This window comes from Heloderma suspectum, chromosome 3, assembly GCF_057233095.1.
Source record: "Heloderma suspectum isolate Gila_16-S chromosome 3, 16-S_ref, whole genome shotgun sequence".
Classification (NCBI taxonomy): domain Eukaryota; kingdom Metazoa; phylum Chordata; class Lepidosauria; order Squamata; family Helodermatidae; genus Heloderma; species Heloderma suspectum.
The window spans coordinates 238,123,929-238,144,526 of NC_139460.1; the positions used below are offsets into that span (position 1 = coordinate 238,123,929).

General features: G+C 41.9%; 1 protein-coding gene across 2 annotated transcripts in view; it reads right to left on the bottom strand.

Annotated features, from left to right (window-relative positions):
- Positions 1 to 6,120: 6,120 nt before the first annotated feature.
- Positions 6,121 to 20,598, bottom strand: part of ABRAXAS2 (abraxas 2, BRISC complex subunit) — a 57,492-nt gene continuing 43,014 nt past the window's right edge. Inside the window, exons 10-11 of one of the 2 annotated variants that reach the window (XR_014788782.1) lie at positions 13,074 to 20,585; positions 6,121 to 12,234 (exon numbers count right to left, since the gene is read on the bottom strand). The gene's annotated coding sequence lies outside the window, so the exon portion shown is untranslated. Of the gene's footprint in view, positions 20,586 to 20,598 lie in introns of both variants that reach the window. The other variant, XR_014788781.1, reaches the window with a different exon arrangement.

Sequence of the window (20,598 nt, forward strand, 5' to 3'; positions counted from 1 at the left end):
CAAGTAACCAAAGGGGCTGGTGATGAAGGGTTGGAGACTAGCTACTTGTCTGGTGGGGACACTTGCCCCTTTGCAAACCCCCAGCATAATTTATGGAGATTGCCCTGGAAACGTATGGTGTCCTTGTAATATCTGTTTAGTTACAAATATACAAGGAGAGCATATTGAAAGCAGCAGTTCTTTAAATGAGGCAGTATGCCTGCTAATCATCCTCCATCAGGTTTCCAAAGCCCAAGAGTTGCAGCTAGGGATGTTGGAGAAATCCTTAACAGAACCAAATGAGTTTGGATTTTCATGCATCAAACCTGCAGATTATGCAGCAGACCGACCCTTCCCCTGTCAGGCAGATTTCACCAACTTGCACAAAATTCAGGAAAGCTAGAAAAATGGTCTGCAAGTTTCGTCATAGAAAAAGACATAAAATTAAAAAACACAACCAAAAATGCTCATCCCCCCAGGCTAAATGGTGAAAATGTGCATTTGGGGGAATTTGTGCATTTGCATATGTGCGAAATTGCACAATTGCGCATCTGCGCAAATATGAATTTGTACAAATTCGGAAACAAATAAAAATCCAATTCTGCTGATGGGCGGACGACAGAATGAAAGGCATCTGACATTCCATGAAACACAGCTGGAATGGATTTTACACAGTCCGTACATCCCTAGTTGCAGCTGTTCCCTACTTTTGACTACAGCCCAGTTTCAGCTAGCTCCAGCTAAACTCCCTCTGCCCAAATTCATACCACAACAAATATTTTCCTTGACCTTCCCATTAGCTGAAGAAGGTTATATTCCAAGGGCTGAAGGTGGACTTCTAGTCATTAAGAGCCAGTCAACTTTTTTTGTCTTACATCAGACACCCAGTGAGACAAACATAGTTTTAAGGCCTACTCACAATAGTCAAGTGTACCAAATATGAAACAATACAAAAAGGATGTATATATCAGTGGGGGGTGGAGAAGAGTCATATAATGGCAAAGTTATCTGTCATGCAGATAGGTTTCTCTCTTAAGGATCTTAGAAACTGCTAGTTGATCACTTATTCCTCATGATAAGGAAGCCCCATGAATCAGAGAAGAAAACTTTTAACTGATGGGAGTTCATGCCCATAGTATGGGAAACAAACAGAACAAACTTGAACTCTTAATACAAGGGGGAAATTATGACTTGATAGGTATAACTGAGACTTGGTGGGATGACTCTCATGACTGGAATACAGCAATTGAAGGATATAACTTGTTCAAAAAGAACAGGAGGAAAAGAAAGGGAGGTGGGGTTGCACTATATGTTAAAAATACATGTCTCTGCACAGAAATACAGGAGGATGAGCTTGGTAGCCCCATCGAGAGCATCTGGATCAAAATAAATGGAGCAAAGAATAAAAGGAACATGGTGGTCAGAGTCTACTACCGGCCACCCAATCAAGGAGAAGACGAGGATGAAACTTTTGAAAAGCAAATAGCCAATGTTTTAAGGAAGCATGATGTAGTAGTAATGGGGGACTTCCATTTCCCCTATATTTGTTGGGAGACAAATTCTGCAAAACATGGCCCCTCCAGGAAATTCCTGACTTGTGTGGCAGATAACTTCCTCCTACACAAAGTAGAGGAAGGAACTAGAGGATCAGCTATCCTTGACTTGATCCTAACCAACAGAGTGACTTAGTGGATAAAGTAGCAGTTATAGGAACTCTGGGGGAAAGCAACCATGTTGTACTTGAGTTCTTGGTTCTAAGAGAAGCAAAAGCCGAGTGTAGACAAACGCGTACCCTGGATTTTAGGAAAGCTGATTTTAATAAACTCAAAACAATGATCAGTAAGGTCCCATGGCAAGTGACGGTAATGAGAAAAGGAGTCCAAGATGGGTGGGAGCTTTTAAAAAAGGAAATTCTCAAGGCACAATTACAAACAATTCCAACAAGAAGAAAAGGTGGAAGACAACAGAAGAAGCCAGTGTGGCTTTACAAAAAGCTTAGGGATGACCTGAAAACAAGAAAGGACACATATAGGAAGTGGAAAGAAGGCCAAGTAACAAAGGAAGAGTACAGGCAGGTAGCACAGAATTGCAGGGATGGCGTCAGGAAGGCTAAAGCTGAGAACGAGCTGAGGTTAGCGAGGGATGCTAAAAACAACAAAAAGGCTTTCTTCAGATACATGCATAGTACAAGGCAGAGGAAAGAAATGGTGGTTCAGCTATTAAATGAGGATGGCAAACTGATAACCGATGACAAAGAAAAGGCAGAGGTGCTCAATTCCTACTTTGGCTCAGTCTTCTCCCAAAAGAGAGTCTATGACCCCCCTGGCAAAGGCGAAGTACAGGCTGAAGGGGCAGGATTGCAGCTTGAGATCGATAGGCATATGGTCAAGGAACACCTAATTACTTTGAATGAGTTCAAATCTCCAGGGCCAGATGAACTGCATCCTAGAGTAATAAAGGAACTGGCAGAAGAACTCTCAGAACCACTGTCTATTCTCTTTGAGAAATCATGGAGGACGGGTGACGTGCCAGATGATTGGAGGAGGGCTAATGTTGTCCCTATCTTCAAAAAGGGTAAAAAGGAGGAACCTGGGAACTACAGACCATTCAGTCTGACATCAATCCCTGGGAAAATTCTGGAGCAGATGGTAAAGCAATCCATCCATAAGCACCTTGAAAACAATGCAGCGATTACTCCAAGCCAAGAACAAGTCCTGCCAGACGAATCTGATCTCATTTTTTGATCAAGTCACCTCCCTTGTGGACTGTGAGAATGCTGTAGACATAATATACCTTGACTTCAGCAAAGCTTTCGACAAAGTGCCCCATGATATCCTGATGAGCAAACTAGTTCAAAGTGGGCTAGATCAAACAACCATCAGGTGGATCCACAGTTGGCTACAGAATCGGACTCAAAGAGTGCTTATCAATGGGATCTTCTCAAACTGGGGAGAGGTAATGAACAGGGTACCGCAGGGCTCAGTCCTGGGCCCAGTGCTCTTCAACATTTTTATTAATGACTTGAAGGAGGGGGTGCAGGGAATGCTGATCAAATCTGCAGATGACACAAAATTGGGCGGGATAGCTAATACGCTGGAAGACAGAAACAAAATTCAAAGTGATCTTGATAGACTGGAGTGCTGGGCAGGAAACAGAATGACATTTAATAGGGATAAATGCCAAGTTCTGCATCTAAGAAAAAGAAACCAAATGCACAGTTACAAGATGGGGGATATGTGGCTCAACAACACTACAAGTGAGAAGAATCTTGGAATTGTTGTTGATCACAAGCTGAATATGAGCTAACAATGCGATGTGGTTGCAAAAAAGGCAAATGCTATTTTGGGCTGTATTAATAAAAGTATAGCTTCCAAATCCCGTGAAGTACTAGTCCCTCTCTACTCACCACTGGTTAGGCCTCATCTGGAGTACTGGGTCCAGTTCTGGGCACCACACTTTAAGAAGGATGCAGACAAGCTGGAGAGGGTTCAAAGGAGGGCAGCAAAGATGATCAGGGGACTGGAAACAAAGCCCTATGAAGGGAGACTGAAAGAACTGGGCATGTTTAGCCTTGAGAAGACTGAGGGGAGATATGATAGTGCTCTTCAAGTACTTGAAAGGCTGTCACAGAGAGGAAGGCCAGGATCTCTTCTCGATCATCCCAGAGTGCAGGACACGGAATAATGGGCTCAAGTTCCAGGAAGCCAGATTCTGGCTGAACATCTGGAAAAGCTTCCTGTTAGAGCAATATGACAATGGAACCAATTACCTGGGGAGGTGGTGGGCTCTCCCACACTGGTGGCATTCAAGACAAGGCTGGACAGCCATCTGTCAGGGATGCTCTGACTTGGATTCCTGCATTGAGCAGGGGGTTGGACTCGATGGCCTTGTAGGCCCCTTCCAACCCTACTATTCTATGATTCTATGTCTGAAAGCAGCATGGGTGGGTGAGTGGGCTGGCTGTGTCCAGAGAACTAAATGGATTTTTGGATGCCAGATTGATGCTGCCCCCACAACCCATCAAGGCAACCCACTAAGGGCCATCCCTATTTGACAAACTGTTTTTACAATGCCTGCTCTTGCTATGCACCTAGGGTGGCCTGGTAAAAAAAAGGGGGGAATAGGGCTCCTGCACTGTTTAATATTTCTATAGAATGGTGTATTTCAGCAGGTCATGCTGGGAAGGGGTGGAGCTGGCAGGGAAGGCAGCTAATGCTATTTACTTTTTAAAAAAATCCTACATGTTAGATGCAAAGAGCATTTAACTTCATGTGTGGTTTGTCTCTCAGTGTGCTACCAAATGAGGACATCATTTCAGCAGAAAATGGATCCCCTGTGAATATCCATGTGCAAACATGTGGTTCCAGACTGCTTCAAACCATGACTGGGGCCCTGCACAGAACCGGACAGAAGCCAAAACACATGAGGATGAATCTGCTGATCTATTCAGGGCAGTCACTGAATTGTTGCTTCAACAGAACAGAGATGCTTTCCTTTTATTGAGTTAAGCAATTGACCTGTTTGGTTCCTTCTCATGCCATTAATTTTGTTCTAAATGCACTTTGCAGAGTGGCAGCTGGAATAGACTGGAGGCAGTCGCTTTTGTGACCGTCTAAAAATAGGACAGAATAAAAAAGCACATCTCTGAAAAGAAGTTTGACAGAATGTAAAGAGCAGTAGGGGAGAGGGTTTAACCCTTTCCCTCTGTGCCATTTTTTGTAATGAAAACTGCCTCCCCATTGCTATTTTGCTCCATGGGGGAAAATTGTCAGAAAAATGGTGCCAAGGGGAGGGGAATAAGAACATAAGAAGAGCGATACTGGATCAGACCAAGGATCCATCTAGTCCAGCATTCTGTTCACACAGTAGCCAACCAGTTGCCAATGGGAAACCCACAAGCAGGACATGAATGCATAGCACCCTCCTGCCCATGTTCCCCAGCAGCTGGTGTACATAGGCATACTGCCTCTGATACTGGAGGTAGTTGTATAGGCATCAGGACTAGTAGCCATTGATTGCTTTATCCTCCATGATTTTGTCCAATCCCCCTTTAAAGCCATCCAAACTGGTGGCCATCACTACATCTTGTGGAAATGAATTCCATTGTTTAACTATTCGCTGTGTGAAGGCCTTCCTTTTATCTATCCTGCATCTCCCAGCTTCATCGGATGACCCCAGGTTGTAATATTATGAGAGGGAGAAAAACGTCTCCCTATCCACTTTCTCCATGCCATGCATAATTTTATACACCTTTATCATTTTGTACATCTCTCTCATAATTGTGTACATCATTTTGTACACCTCTATCATAATTAGACACACTCCCTTGCGGCAGATCCATAATCACTGGCAACCTGCTGTGGCCACATTTTAATAATAATAATAATAATAATAGGAGAGCATAGATCCCTCATATCATGTATAGCTTTGTCCTTAATCTGGCCAAACACACCCAGATGCAGTAGTTTATACTGGCATATCACAGCATATACAAGTTATTGAGAGCTAGTGTGGTATAGTGGTTAGAGTGTTGGCGTGGACTCGGGAGATCCGGGTTCTAGTGCCCACTCAGCCATGAAGCTCACTGGGTGACTTTGGACCTGTCACTGACTCTCAGCCTAACCTACCTCACAAGGCTGTTGTGAGGATAAAATGGAGAGGAGGACCCGATAAGCCTGGAGAGAAGAACTATATGAGCCACCTTGGGTTCCTTGTGAGAGGAAAAAAGGCAGAATAAAAATGTAATTTAAAAAAAGTATTTAAAACAGGGTTGAAAACTACCATTGATTACACCACAATGATTGATTTAATTGATTAGGCAAGTTAACATGGGATGTAAATTGGACTGATGCCCTGTGAAATAAAGGATATTGGTGGTAGAATAAACAAAGGCCTCATTCACACGTGCAAATTCGTGCATGATAGCTTCTTCAAATACAGCCATGTGAGACAGTTATGTTGCAAGCTAACACGATCTTTCTTTTTTTGTGGTTTGCACCAACATGGTGAAAAATGCCTGAACCATTGGGGGTGGGGTGGAAGAAGAGGGAGAATTGCTTTGCAAAATTGGCAGTCTCCATGTAGTAATATTTTGTTACTACAGCTACCACACCACATTTTATACAAGTGAGTTGGGTCTAATTTTTGATCAAGCATAGAATCACATACTGTCGATAGGTTCCAGTGGATTTTCCCCTAACAGCAACTGTAGAATTCAGAGAGGACATCCTGGCAGGCCCAACCTACCAAGTCGAACCTATCTAGCTATTATCAACTGTTATAACAGGCCTCTAATGTTCATAGAAATGACAAGCAAAGAATGGTAATCATATGCAATTAAAACATGGAAGAGGAAATTAAGAATAGACACTCAGACTATACACGAGAAAACAATCATGTTGCCATCCTGTGCCATGTATCATTCTCCTCTTACTAAGTGCTAAACATGTGATACAGTCAAGGACTTCAAACAGAGAAAACCATATGGCTGCACCAGTGACCACATTAGGTCAAATCTGTCAAATTATTGGGGGTGAAGAGAACATAGGGGGCCTTAATTAAATCCACCAACTCTACCCCCTGACCCCCACCAATTTTAATCAAATCATGCCCTACTATAGCTTAAGGTTGCTGTCAGAAAAGACAGGGGAACGAGGGACCCCCTAATCCTGCTGTAATTGAAGTATACACATTCAAATGAAAAAAACAACAACCCCCACATGATTGGGGCTTTTGATTTATTTTGTGCAAACAATGGTGGGAATTGTTAAACCTTCTTCCAGGTCCATATGTTCCTATTAATTGGAGCCTTGATAAGCACACACTATGTATTGCAATAGAATTTGCCAGAGAATTTCTATACCGCCTGTAATAAAAAATAGATCTTGTAAATGCAGTAGCTTGCTTGTTCTCAGAGGTACTGGACAATGTGAACTCATCCACCTGAGGCAGGGCGTGGCTCTAAGCCTTTGTTTAAAGGAAGGAATTCAATTGCTGAGTACTAAAGCTGCTGCTTGGCATGCATCCCAGTAAAGCGCACAGCACTGTGTCATTAGGAGGGACAATTACATGGATTCTACTGTAATGTTAAAAAGCATTCTTTTCTGCAGGAACAGAAGGGAGGGGTGCATGTGGGGCAAGGAACATTATGTTCAGTAGGCTGGAACAGTTGCCAGGGCACAGGTAGTGCTGTCAAAACAAAGGAGCTTTGGTCTATAAAGTCTGAAAATAATAGTATGACAATATTGCACTGAAGTGACCTTGTTTTTCATTTGGGGGTCTGCACAGTAGCAAAAAAGGATTCGATGGCTGTAATCCTATACACTCTGTCCCACCCTTCTTCCATGGAAGTCAAGGCAGCAGATGTGGTTCCCCCTTCTGGTTCTCACAACAGCCCTGTGAGGTAGGGTAAGCTGGGAACGAGTGACTTGCTAAGTGAGCTTCATGGCTGAGTGGGACTTCAAACCAGGATCTCTTTAGGTTAAGTCCAACACCCTGACTGTGGTGAAAGTGTGAAGCCCAAAACAGACATTTCAAGTGTGTATCTAGCAGCTACATTTTTCTTTTCTCCTCTATAGTAGGTGCAGGGCTCCCCAATTTGGATTGGAATGATAGCATAGCAGGGTAAGGGGGCTTTTAAGATCTGGATTATGGCCCTCGCATCTACTCTAGTTTAAAAATGAAAAGAAAACATAGCTGCTAGACACATTTAAAGCCATGTCTGTTTTGGCCCTGCCTTTCAGCACACCTAGCTGCACTAAGTACCGTTGAACATACTTCCAAATATACGTGCACAGCACCAAGGTCTAATTTAAGATTACTGTAATGTACTCTGCATAGAGCTACCCTTAATGATAGTTCAGAAGCTTCTGTTGATGCACAAGATAGCAGCTCAGCTCCTCTCCAGGATGAACATTAGAGAGCATATTACATCAGTGCTCTAACTATAGCTGCAGCATTGGCTCTCCATCATCTTTCAGAAACAATTCAAGATGCTGGCTGTGATCCATAAATGCCTGAGTGGTTAGGGCTGCCTTATCCCTGCTGTGTGATACTGGACCTCACATACAACATTTTTGATACTGACCCGTTGCTGTGTATTTTGATTGCTTTTATAATGATTGTACATTCATTTTGTGATGAAGGGTGGGATAATTTTTTAAAATAAAGTATTTTACTGCAAGAGAGATGTGCAAATTCCTTCTTTGGACATTACACAGGAAATATGAAAAACAAAGTTCAAACCAGCCATGCTCCTCTACCTCCTCTGTAATATGAAAGTCACCTTGTGTTTGTTTCACTGGAGTTTCCCAAACCATGTTAACAGTTACGGCTGAGAGCTGAACTTCCTGAATTAAAGCAGAACATTTGTATTGGGGCTTAGGTCCTTTACATATTAGCCCTTTATAAGTTTGATTTAAGTTAAGCTTGGAATATATGAAAAGATGAGTTGCTTGATTCATACTTCAGGCTGAAATTCTAAGCACATTTATTAGGGAGTAAGCCCTTTTGAAAAAAATGGGACTTCGGGGTAAATATGCATAGGATTGCACTTCATGAAACCTAATGTGAATGAATGCAAATATTTACACCATGATTTCTTGGCTTTAAATCAAAGTGGTGTTTACATCTTTCCCATTAGTAGTTCAAAATTATTATAAGCATATAATAATTGGCTGAGGATCCATCTAGTCTTAAATCCAGTGTTGTGTTTACAGCAGGGATGGGGAACGTCCAGCCCATGTATGTTCTCTTATCCAATCTGCAGAGGCTCCTCCGCAAGCCCAGCCCCCTGGCCTGGATGGTACCATGGGTTTGGGGAGGAGGCAGGGAAAGGAATCCTCTTATTCTCTCCAATCTGTGATTAGAGATAACAAGGGGATTCCCTTCAGGGAGCAGTGCACTAAGCACTGCACACCAAGTCCTCTTTGTATGCTGCTCCAGTCGGGACAGCGAACAGTGTGTGAAGAAAGTGCCCACCTCAGCCAGCGTTTACGGGAGTGGCTCCTGCAAGTGCAGGCCAAGTCCCTTTTGCTATGCAGAGAAAGCTCCGTGTCACTCTCTACACAGAGAAAGGAAAAACGGTGGGGGCTGGATGATCTTTCTTAATAAAATCTCTAGGGAGAGGGTGGGTTTCAGGGGCAGACTCTTGCCCCCTTGATGTCATCTGCCCCATCAGATTGGTCCAGGGGGCAATCCAGGCTGAGGACTAAAAGAAGGTTCCCAGTTACTGGTTTACAGTAATAGTCTGCCAGATGTCTCCTGGAAGCTGACAGGACATGATGCAAATAGTCTGCTGCTTTTTTCCAGCATCTGGCATATTGTCTCTTAACACACCTATTGGTACATTTCATCATTATATATAAACAATAAGAACAGTGAACAAGGACACCAGGTTATGATTAGTGATGCTGCCAAATTTCATAATTAGTTGGATTGCTGGTCAAACTTCGCCTGTTCATAAATGCTCACCTTTTTAACAAGCCTGGACTGGCGTTTCATGAATTCACTATTTTCAGAATTGATCCTGAACTTCTGAACATGTGCAGTCTGTATCTAAACAATGCTGTTTCTGTGCATGTGCCGAGTTGGTTGGATTAATCCTTTTCTTGCTTACAGTAAACTGTGATGTCACAACTGTCGCTTACTGTTGTTAGATTGGATTTGGGTCATTGTTGATACAGTACTTCCTTTTATTTTGTTCAGCAAAGAAATGTGTACTTTGCTTACTGCTGCTGGTAAGTGGAGTGTTTCTGTGAAAGGCCACAGGAAACAACTAGTCAAGAAGGGGGCACATAACATGGTGATGTGCGACGTCCAACGGGTTTCCAACTACAGCTCGCAAGATGCACTTCATATTGTGCCTGTGCAAAAGCTCACTTACGCAGAAGGAGAGTTAATTTGAAGGGAGGACTCTCATCCGAGCATACATAGGTGAGTTTATTATTCAAGGAAATTAAAAAATTTACCCAGGGAAAGTTCACCCATCACTAGTTATGATAGCTATGTAGGCAAAATAAGGAGTATGCTTTGGGTGAACCCCAGGTTTTGCAGTAGCAGAATTTTTTTTTTTTTTTAGGGAAAAAACTATGGAGGCAGTGGCACCCCCTAACAGCCCAATGAGTAGAGCATACTTAGTGGTTAATAGGATTGCAGCCCTATTCTCCATTCATGGTTAGTGGCAATCAGAACATCCAATGCCAAAAATACGTTGCATGGAGAAATAATTCCTTTGTTTGACCAGAGTGGACAATGAAACACCTTAACTGGATGACAAAGCTATAGCATTTTGAGAGAGAGAGAGGGAGAGAGAGAGGGAGAGAGGGTGAGAGAGAGAGATCTGTTTTATTCTAAATTCTACGTAATTTTACATAAACGGCTATCATGCCCTGCTCTAAAAACCTCTATCCTTTTAAAACCTGTTCCCTACTGAGCTTGCAGTTCTATATTCATCTTCCCATTGCTGCAGCCCCATAAAGACAGTGATGTCTTACTGAAGGATAAGATGAAGCATCTGACCAAGGACATTTCTACATCAGCCTAAAATCCTGCATTTAAAACGGGGCTTTCTGCTTCCATTTTAAATGCAGGATCACAATGACTCCCTTTTTCACGTGCTTCCTTTCCCCCCTCCCTCCCCCCCTCCCCATATCTGAGTCTTCCATTATTTTTCACTGATCTCGCTCCTCTTCTTGCCGCTTTAACTCTTTTCATGGAGGAAAATGAAGCGGAAACACATCAGGGCAATTTGATAACTCATTATCTGTGATCTATTTAAAAATGGAACAAAGGGCATTTAGTGCCGGAGATGCCCTGGAGGGTTATGGCAGGGTGACGGCGCCATAAAAAGAGCCCACAAACTTTTGTGAAGGAGCAATCTCAATTGCAGGATAAAAGCTCCATGTGAAGGAGTCCCAAAGGATGCGAATAAACGATATTATTACGCATAGTCAATGCAATTTCCTCTGAGGAATATAGGCTTATTGGCAAGATCCCAACTGACTCTGGTGTGGAGACTCAAAGCTGAATCCAACGATGGGTTGATTGGCTCCATTCCTCGTGGAAGACTGTGACAAAAATGACCTATATTGGAGGGATCATGCAGGTTCCATGACTGCCAGCAAGATTGGGCCTACAATTAGGTTAGAGTGGTCAGTTATGAACTGCAAAAAAGAGGGCATGAATGATTTGCATAAAATTTGCATATGCTAATTTGTTTTAGATGCAAATTCAGAAATGATTATTAGAATTTAAATAGAAATTCAGTACATCTTAACAAATCGCAGAAGATCTGTGTCCGCCTGTTTAATCTGCTCCCCAGGTGCTAACAGTTGATGGCCAACTTTTCTTCTGCTTCTTATTTTTAAACCAGCCTGGACACTGAAAGGATTGACAGGTTGGTAGCTCCTTCTTGATTCTGTGGGTGGTGATGCATAGCCGTTCCTAATTGGTGGAGTGATTTATCTGGTTAATTCCAATAATGAATTCTGGCATGCTAACTAGTTTTGTGACCCCCAAGCAGTCAGCGTCCAACTTCTTAGAGGGACAAGTGGTGTTCAGCCCCCTGAGATTGAGCAATAACAGGTCTGTGATGCCTTTAGATGTCCAGGGCCACACAAGCACTACACTGACTGGCTCAGCATGTGTCTCCACTATGCCGACAGATGCAGGTAACCCGTGAACCCATTTTTGATGGGGATTGCAATTATTCCCCATGGATGAGGAATTCCAAGTATAGGTCATAAGCTCATGTTGATTAAGTCCCTGCCCTTTGTACACACCACCTGTCGCTACTATCGATTGCGCGGTTTAGTGCGGTCCTCAGACTGGCCCTGCCAGGGTTGGTCATGGCCCTGGCGGAGCCCCGAGAAGATGGTCGAACTTGACTATCTAGATGAAGTAATATCAAATATAGAACAGCTCTCTGGAAGCCCTTTAGAGGACTATGCCCTATAAAAGAGGTCTCATGGCCACCTTAGATTAGGCAGAGTGAGGCATCGGCCTAAAGCAGCTTATTTGAAGTGTCATGAGAGGGCAGCAGATTGCTAGTCATTTAAATAATTATTACTGCATTTTTTACTGGGAGGGGACAAGCACTCCTTGGGTTTTCTGTTTCCTGTGCGAAAATAACTTCACCAGCCTTGGGTACCATCTACATTAACTTGTGGGTGTAGGTTCAGGCAACAAAATGTCTTGGACCAGCCCCAGTAGGTGAGAGTAGAGCTTGATTTTCCAAGGAAGCAGCTTCCAGGCAACCTAAAGCAGTCAATGGAAAATGAGATCGAAAAGGTGGTATGAGTCAGGGAGGATGAACCAGGGAAGTTCTGATTTTCTAACTCAACTGAAGACTGATCTCATCCAAACTCTGTATTGCTAACTTGCTAGACCTTGGCAAGATTAATTTTATGCTCATAGAACCTCTTACAGGGAAAAGTTTGAAGCTATATGGCCTTATATACCTGTACATCTCTTTGGGGCAAGGAGAGGAACCAAATACATTTTCCATTTTTCTCCCCACAGCTAACAGAGCATCAATAACATGTATATAATGCAACACAATCCAAACGTTTCTGCTCTCAGCGGAAAAGGGATGATTTTTCTTCCTCCCCTCATTGGCCTTCCTTCATTAAAATCTTTTGGCAGAAAGGGAGGCAAACTATATAAAATAGCCTCACAGCTAACAACTACACCTTCTAAATGGATAACTCATAAGGAAAATAATTGATTTTCTCAATGCTACATCTTTCTACTAGTGCTAAATTGATTCTTCAGAAATACAGCAGGATGCTTTACCACTTAGGCATTTCACTCCAACTGTATTAAAATTGCAACACGCTGGAGTCATAAAGTACAAGGACAAACTATCAGTTCTAAGGAAATGGATGCAGTCAAAATGGTGTACTCAAGAGAACCAACAAATGCCAGCTGGAACCAATAAATCAGGCTTCCCCAACCTGGTGCTCTCCAGATGTGGTGGACTACAAATCCCATAATCCTCAGCAAGCATGGCCAATGAACCCAAAGTCCCTTAAGTATAATTCATCATTATCCTCTATAGAAATAAAGACTTCTGCTTATTGCTACCATATAATTACCTTTACATTAGGCGGTGCCCTTGCCTTGATCTGTGCCAAGGCAAATACCAGTTTTCAGTACAAGGGGTAGATGGCAGCCTTCTTAGTGCTTGGTTTTGTGCTGAGAGAGCTTCATGAGTACCTCTTCACTTCCATAGGAAGTGCACTGGGAAAGCACTCAGAATATAGATAATGAGAAATATAAATATTTAAACATTGTAAAATGGCACAGGGTGAGGGTTTTGGTTTCTTAGCATCAATGTTCCAGGCATTAGCCATGTTACCTGCATAATCACTACAGGTGTACTTGCTGTAAACATGTGCATATATGTGGCTGGAAAGAAGACGGGAATTATACTCTGTGTGACAAAAAATGGTTGCCCAAACTTCTAGATATTTGATGCCGATATATAGGAATTAAGCATTTACACAGTATTTATAGAGGCCTGTGTAGCACTGGCATCTTAAAGTCTGATATTGGCCTCCAATACATTTGAGATGGTCATTAACATATTTTTCAGCCTTGAAAATTATCGTATAGAATTTAGACATAGCATGCCCTCCTCCCATAACCTTTCATTTTTTGGGAAAATAATTTGACTAAAGAGATTTCCACATTTCTGACTCATCTAAATATCTAACGCACTTATGAAGCACTGCTCCAACTCACTTTTAGCTCCTTTCTTTTAAACCATACAGCCTTATCTATTAGTCCCATGGAGTTCAATGAGAGCTTCCAAGTAAGCATCCTAACTGCACACTTACTTGGGAATAAAGCCCATGGATCTCTGTTCCACGCTGAGCCCTTAGAAACACAGATTCATCAAAAGCAACTTGCTTTTAATCTTCTGCTCACAAATTCTGCCTTTATGTTGGAGTCTACTCAGCCCTTCCTGTGTACTTCAATAATCCGTCCAATTATTTTGTAAATTATTAATAGCAGCTAATTATGGTATATAAGTCTCCAAATCAGAAAGTGGCCTCTGGCATTTATTTATTTTTTACTTGTTCTATCCCTATTGATGGCAATATGAAGCTTGAGTTGCGCATGACACAGGCACCTTACTGAAACTAAACAGGTCTCAGACTGTTGAAGCCTGGATGGGAGGGAGACCATGGCAAAGCCTATACTGCCTTGAGTTCTATCACGGAAGAAAGGCAGGATAAAAATAGAAGTGTGACGTTTGGACAATTAATTCTCTTCACAAGAGACTGTGCAATAACAACCCCCACCCCACCCCATACAAGAGATAGTGAGACATTTTAAAACTGACTATAGAGCACTTACTGTGTTCGCATTTATGCCTCAGATAATACATTACGTATCCAGGCAGACAAAAACAATCTGCCACCATAGTAACAAGGTAGAATGTGCATCTCAAATCCTTTGAAGATTTCTTTCAGAGGTGCTGGGAACAATTCTAAGCACATTTCTTCTCCTCTTATTATAATTTGTTATTATACAATGTGCATACAAATGCAAAATAATTGGATGGATTGTTGGAGAAGCGAGTACAGACGGAAGGCTGACTAGACTCCAACTAAAACACAGAATACAAGAACAGAAAAACCACATTACTGTACAACGTTGTTATTATTTGAGGCTGGATACCAGTAGCAATTAAGGGTATGTATTTACATCAGCTACCACCCAAGGGAGCAGAATTCCACAAGTGGTACAGGTGTTCTAGTTGGTCACACCATAACAAATAACTGAAAGAAACAAATTACAATGAACAAACAGGATAGCCAAGTCTGGTAGTTTCACTGGAGGTAATTAGGCCTCTTTGTGAAAATAGTGCTTTCTGAATTACTGAGAAATCCTATGAAATTAATGTCCTGTAACTGTAATGTATAAGAAAGTGGCAAATTTCCTGGAGGTTGCTTCTTTCAACGGAAATTTAGTGTAGGATGGAGTACAGTGTTTAACTGGCAAGAATAATGGAAAACTCACGTGGAGGTGAAGAGAAAGGTCCCTCTTCTCATTTTTTCTTACATACAAACTATTGACTAAGGGCAGTATCCAGTGCTGCCCGCATACTAGCAGGACCCACCGCTAGTGCAACAGGAAGCTAGAGGATCCTGAAGCAACTAGAAATGAGCCGAAATGCTTGTAAGTCAGTGGAGTTTATGGAAGGGAGCTCTGCTGACCTGTCCCGTTTTGGAAACTAGCGTTTGTTTTAGGAAGCACTAGCTTCCTGTTGTGCTAGCAGTTGGTCCTGCGGGTGCAACAGAATGAGCAGAGGCGTAGTGATAGCATTGGACAACACTTTCTGTCATATTCAAAATATGTAATAATGTCTAAGTGTTATTTCTTTTTCCACCTCCCTTGATTATGGGACGACAGGTAGAAAGTTTAATGGAAATGTCTTACCACTGCCATCAACCCCATATCAACTAAATTATGGTTGTTGTACTGTTCAAGAACCAATACCCAAGGGGTTGTCATGGGAAAGTAAAGGGGCTAGGCCACTCTGTAATGAGAGCACTGCTGTCTCTACCTTGTACATTTTTAAACCATGATTTCTGCACCACAAATACTTCAGCAAAGGAAAAATATAAGCTCCTTGTCTGTAGCCACAATAACTATCTTGGAATCCACCACAAGATGTGTGGTCACACATCTCACACAAGAATAACACATGGATCGTCTTAATGGCTCCCCTTAGATAACAAGCATCTGCAGAATACTCTCTCACTTTCCTTGCACAGGAAAACTAGAACAAAGTTATGATAGACCTCTACCAAAGCATAATTCTCAACCAGCGAGAAACGGGAAAAACTGAAAATAGAAACCAAATGTATCTACTCCCATCATTCAGCATATGAGCATCCCTCTAAGATCTGGGCTGGAATGGATGATGCATGGGGGAGCAAGACACATCCAGGACTGACCAAGTTCTCTTTGTGAATGGAACTTCTGGTTCTGAGGCACTCTGCCTCTGAATACCAGTTCCTGGGGGAAATACAATGGTGGGGAGGCCTGTTGCCTTCATGCCTTGCTATCGAGTTTCTCAGATAACTTGGCTGGCCACCAGGATATTGAATTAGATGGACTTTTGGTCTGATCCAGCAGGGCTCTTCTTACAATCTTATGCTTTAGATGTGATTGGGGGAGATCTGGTTGTAAAGAAATGGGTTTGCTTCCACCATGTGTAGCTTTGGCCAAGTTAATGGCCACACAGATGCAAAGGCATACATTCACCATATAACAGCAAAGTAAAAGAAGAGAGAGAGGAAAAGCTGACTCTTGTAATGGAGGTGGTGGTCCAGGATGAGCAACTATAGGAAAAACATAGGAAGCTGCATTATACCGAGTCAGGCCATTGGTCGATCTATGCTCCCAGGGAGTCAGACAAAAACCTTTCCCAGGCCTAACTGCAGATGTTAAGATACTGAACTTGGGACCTTTGCCAAACACAAGAATGCCATGGGAACCACTTACCTGCATCTGCTGTAGCAGATAAAAGGGACAATATGGCAGAAACCAAGATGCACGTAGGCTTAAAACAACAACAGCCAACCAACCACTTCACTTTCTGCCCCTAAAACATTCAAAAACTCACAGAATTTGGTCTCCAGGTTAACTTAGCTGCCCAATAGCTGCTTATCAGTAGCATGTAGCACAGAAAAGCTGTTAACATGAGTAGGCTTGAAGAGTATAAATCCCAAAGGCATAGTAATGTGATGCCAGTAGAAGAATGTATTTATTTATAACAAAAGAGATTTGAAACATAATACTTAAAATTTACCCTACAATTGTACAACCCTACAATCAATAAATTAAAATTTACCCTACAAGATTCTTTCAGTGCTCTCATTTACATTCCTATTTTGCCTTTAAAATATGTTTCCAGTGTAAGTTTGCTATTAGAATGCATTGTATTCTAGTCTATGGTATTCAGTAAAGCTTGCTAATACATTTTCCTTGGTATAGGTAACAGCCAAGAAATTCTGAAACTAAAGCACAAGAGAGCCAACATCTTCATGTTTGAATTCTCCAAGGGACCAGATCCCACATTTTAATGGAAAACACTTTATTATTTGCAAAGTGTTTCCACTTTTCTTAATGATGGAATCAATCACAGTCTTACAGGTCTGTAAGAGGAGGCATGTGTTGGGGAAAAGCAAATCCAGGTCAGGTAAGATCTGAATAAAATCATGCCCATAGTAAGGAATGCCTGGCTAGCAACAGGATTAACATTTCAAATGGGGAAGATGTTCCAGGAAAAGAACACAGGAAGTAAGACTCCCCAACACATTTTCTCAGAAGGGCTGATGAGGGAAGAAGGTGCAACATGCTTGTTACTCACTGTACCCACTGGTACAGTACTTAAAAGTTGGGGGTGGGGCTCAGAAAAATTGGAATGAGGTACAGCTAAGACCACTGTGGATCATGTTCATCACACTTAGCGCAACCTTTAAAGGTCATGGAAGCAGTATGGGGTGAATCCGTGGCTAAATGGTTCCTACATCACTTCCAAAATATTCAGAAGTCATTCTAGCTAAACCAAAATCCTTCTCATATTCACATCTGCTGTAATTTTTAATGCACAATGATAGATGCTTCACAGAGCAATCTCAAGTTAGGTCAGCCACCTCCAGTTCAAAACATTTTTAAACTCCAGGTATGCAAGGTTACCACTAATACAAAATCATATTTCTCTGTGTTCTATCGATTGCTGGTCAACCAACAACAAAAGCATAGTCTTTCTCTCCCATATCCCCTAATATGTTCTTTCCTCTCAGAGCTAAAATGTATGATGGCATTTTTACCTGGAATTTTCTTTCCGTATTTACTACTCATGCCATTGTCAAGCTGATCAAATAGCCAACGCAGAGCACATTCATCCTTCTTTAAAGCCATCCAAGTCAGTAACCTTCACAACAACTTCTGGTCGCACATTACATGGCATAATTATGTGCTGTGTGAGGTACTTCCTTTCGTCTGCCCTGAATCTCTCACCATTCAGCTTTACTGATGACCCCAGGTTCTCATGTTACACAGAAGCTCAGCCATGATGGCTTTCTCTACATGCATCTTGCATTTTTATTGGCATCACCCTGGCATCTTGGCTAAAGAATTCATTTTGTTCTGAGAAAAGCAGTAAGAAGCTTGAAGGTGCAAAGAACTAGAGGCCCCCAAATGGTAGTAGAGGGTTAAGTTCCCACTTGTCTACATTTGCCCTCTACTGATTAAATTCAAAAGGAGTTGCTCCCATGGAACTGCAGGTGCATGCAAATACCTACCCGACTTCCCAGACAACCCATGAGGGTATATTTAAATTGGTCAATCTACGGCCTTGGTGGAAAACACAGACCAATCCTGAAGCATTTTCAAATAGATCAATTGGATAAAGCACTACACAGGCACCCCTCATGATGCCTCTACCCAGCTGTCTCCCAGATGCATCGCTTCTGCAGTTTTCAGTCAGCTAGTTTTAACTGAAATAGCAAGGAAACTCCACCAGGCCTCCTTTCATTTCTAGAGTCAAACTACTGATTCCTTTATTCTGCCCCATCTTGAATCCAGCCTCAGAGCCATTGACCCCTTTGTAACAGCCCTCAAATTAAAGCTCCCAGGGTTCTTCCTTGTGATTTGAGGCTCAGCTTCAAGATCAGCCCACTGTTCATATTGCTCTCAAATTTGTTTCTTGTGAACTTTCCTAGCACTTTCTCTGCCCTACTCTGGTGCCTAAATTGTTTGCAGGAGAATAATCCTTCTCTCCCTCCTCTTGAACCACCTTGTTGCATTTGCCTAGATAGATCTATTTCCCTGTATTCCCAGATAGAGCTTCACCCCCTGATACAGCATCCATAATCTCTCCAGCCAGGTTCCTTTTGGGATGCAGTCCACCTTGCGAGCTCTCTGCATTGCTCACTGGAGCTAGGGGTCTTCCAGGATGAGTTGCTGACTTCTTCCTCTGTATGAGTTGCTGACTATGAGTCCAGTGATTTGGACCACAATATACTTTTTGTCTTGGTATCGGCCATTACCAACAACAGAGTATATTCCTTGCAATACTTCTCAAACCATCCCCAAAATGTATTCAACACTTAGTTATATCAGCATCCTTTACTAAAAAAAAAAAAAAAAGAGCAATAGCAATGCATATCATAGCATATAATTTGCTGCATCCTGCCCTGGACACTCCACTTTCTTCTGCATGCTTTTGGGGTTTCTGAGATTGTATGAAGGGCACCATGTGTGCACTGGGGTTTTGGGAATGATTGCCCTTTTTAATACAGCCCCTTGCACCTATATATGTGCACACTGACACCTCTGTCAGGGAAGTATCTAGGGTGACATTCAACAGGCCATGAGGGAGAAAATCAGCTGAGAAAGCATATTCCACATGCTTGAGAAATACAGACACTTTACAGACATATAGGTCCCTTTGGATCCCAGCCTCAAAATCAAGAATAAGGCTATCTTCTTTGTAGGAAGCACTACCTTGATAGAAATCTTAATTTCTTTGCAGCCTGAAAACAGTTGAAAGGTATCTTAAACTTTAGATTTTTCGAAGTCTGTTCCATGTTCTGTCACAGATTCTTTCAGTGCTCTCATTTACATTCCTATTTTGCCTTCAAAATATGTTTCCAGTGTAAGTTTACTAATAGAATGCATTGTATTCTTGTCTATGGTATTCAGTAAAGCTTGCTAATACATTTTCCTTGGTATAGGTAACAGCCAAGAAATTCTGAAACTAAAGCACAAGAGAGCCAACATCTTCATGTTCCTAAATTTGAGATTCCAGTTAATCTCATTTCAATTTCAACAGTACAGACAGTTTGCAGAAAAGAAGCAATGATACTTCTGGATTAGGTATGACAGTACATTTCAAAGTGTACCCTGAACTCATGACGATTAGAGATTTAGTTTACTTTTTCAGTAAAAGCTTCAGGAGCTACATTCTGAGCTAAATTTTAAAACGTCACATTGCATACAATGCATCTATTAGGACCCAAGTAAAATGCACAGACTATATTAGGGAGCTCCTAATAGGACAAGTTATACTTCAGATCCATACCGGTTGGGCTGAAACTTATTAGTGAGCATATGCATATGTTCACTAATAAGAGCTAGGCTGTAATCACTATTAGGTACTGCAGAGTACTTCAATAGTTTAAAAGAAAAGGCATAGATAGACTTGGATTTCTGACTACTAATTTTATAAGACCCCATTTTTTTTTATAGGCAACCATCACTTAAGTGAAGTAATTTGTGTGTATACTAAATGGAATTGCTGCCTCCAGAAGTTGCTGTGGTGTGCTATGCAAACTAAAGGAATGCTGCCGCCAGTCTTCTGTGCAAGGATTATAGATATTTGTCATGCATGAATAAATGTGAATAATGGGCATTTAAAAAGTGATTACTACGGTATACATACCATAATCTCATGGGTGCTCCTCTTTACCCTCAGCCAATGTGGAAATCAGTATGCAGTTTTGTCAATCATTTGTACCTTTTGAAAAAAAATCTTAACACTGCTTTCACTTGTAGATGCATGATCTCACTGCAATGGAACCTTGCTGACAGATATTA